The 1,872-nt window shown below is 44.1% G+C and overlaps 1 long non-coding RNA gene across 1 annotated transcript; it reads right to left on the minus strand.

Annotated features, from left to right (window-relative positions):
• Positions 1–42: 42 nt before the first annotated feature.
• LOC105559544 lies at positions 43–1,600 on the minus strand. Its single transcript, XR_001008755.1, has 3 exons — positions 1,225–1,600; positions 674–870; positions 43–310 (listed from the first exon to the last, which is right to left on the minus strand). It is a non-coding gene; the product is annotated as an uncharacterized LOC105559544 (long non-coding RNA).
• Positions 1,601–1,872: the final 272 nt, after the last annotated feature.

Consider the following 1,872-nt stretch of genomic DNA (forward strand, 5'->3'; position numbering starts at 1 on the left):
GAGAGAGAGAGAGTCATACACTAACCTGTACAGGCGGGTATATACATCTGCGGCGACCGCGCGCGCGATGCGGTCGATTGGAAACGCCGCCGGGCGAGAATCTTTTCCCCGCCGCCGAGAAACAACGTTCTATTACAGCTTCTATTTCCACGCAAAAGGAGCGGCGTTTCCTTATATTAACACCGCGTTTCGAGCCTGTCCAGCCGTGATTTCTTGCGCCTTGATGATGCGTCACAGTGGGCTGTTTTTCAAACGAACGCTCAAGGCGGCACTCGTTAAGCCCCGTTCGAATGAAGCCCGGTGTCCAATTCTACCAATGTGGATTCAGTTTATCACGAGTTTAGCTTTGTATAAATCTAACAAGCTACAAAATTATCAAGGCAAGAGAAAAACTAAACACCATTCCCGTTCTTTCCACGTGCACAGAGTGCGGATCGACAGTTTCATGAGTCACTAGGCAACACTTTGAAGTAATTCACTTAAATTTGGCTCTTTTATGTATTTACAACTTTATGCTATATCGTCGATATCATAAAAGGCATCAACGTGTTTTTATGTCGCTTGTCAGCGACTCGTCAAATTGTTGATCCACATTTGATATCCGAGAGTCAATCGTGAATCTTTTCCTCAGACGTGAACTCGTGAAACTCACTCGCAAAAAAACAAGGATTACCTGAAGCCGCTCTGCGGCCTGCCGATTAGTCCGTACTTTAGCGCGTTAAAATTGAAATGGCTATAACTGGAGAACGTGCCTCGGGTTCAGGAGGCGTTGGCCGCCAAACATCTCATGTTCGGCACCGTCGACTCCTGGCTGATTTGGGTAGGTCTCCACGCAGCGAGCGCGGGGTGTCTTCTACTACCGGGAGAAACCTGGAACTCTTGAAGAATCACTGATACGATCTCGCGGACATCGAGTTGCTTCACAATCGATGTTACTTTTCTTCTAAGGCTGATGGCAGAGAACGATCCGTAAACGCTTAGTCGTAGACGTAGGGCAAGGCAGAAAGAAACGTAAGTCGTGAAAGGCTATTGTATACGACTTACGTTTCTCTCTGCTTTGCCCTACGTCTACGACTGAGACAGTCTTAAGCGTTTACGGATTGTTCTCTGCCATCAGCCTAAGAATGAGAGTGCGAGAGAGAGAGAGAGAGAGAGAGAGAGAGAGAGAGAGAGAGAGAGAGAGAGAGAGAGAGAGGGGGGGGGGGGAGAGAATCATACACTAACCTGTACAGGCGGGTATCTTACGTGTATCGTACACGTGCACACAGATCGGGCACTCGTTAATTCTAACACTGGCTGTGTTTTGCCGGACCTCTGCTAGCAATGTGGCTTGGTAGTGCCCAGCCAAAAAATGGTTTTATTTAGGTATGCCAAAATAGGTTCATGTATGACGAACCAAATATCGGCCTTAAGTAGAATTACCAATGTTGGGGACAAGATATGTTGCCGAATATTGGCCGAACTTAGGCGTCTAAACTTTGGCTATGCGATAATGGACCAAACAATGGCCACGTTGCCTACTTCGGCAAACCTTACATGGGGCAGCAGAGAAAGCTGCTTTGCAACTGTTGTAAAATTCGTAAATCTGATTAATATACATATACTTTTAGTGTCGGCTAAAATTAAAAGAACACACCGATCAGATTCACAAATTTTATAACAGCTGCAAAGCAGCTTTCTCTGCTGAATGCAGCCATTGGCAACGTTACAATAAAGACAGAATTTTTAGATAATATTAAGTTTAATAATCAAATTCCAAAAACGAAATGGATATCAATAAATTTTTACCTTTAGCTGTTATAATTACATACATTTTAACTCATTATATACATAAGAATTCAAGTCCTAGAACTATATTGATATATACATATG

This window comes from Vollenhovia emeryi, unplaced genomic scaffold (assembly GCF_000949405.1).
Source record: "Vollenhovia emeryi isolate VEMERY1.0 unplaced genomic scaffold, V.emery_V1.0 DF946558.1, whole genome shotgun sequence".
NCBI classification, from domain to species: Eukaryota; Metazoa; Arthropoda; class Insecta; order Hymenoptera; family Formicidae; genus Vollenhovia; species Vollenhovia emeryi.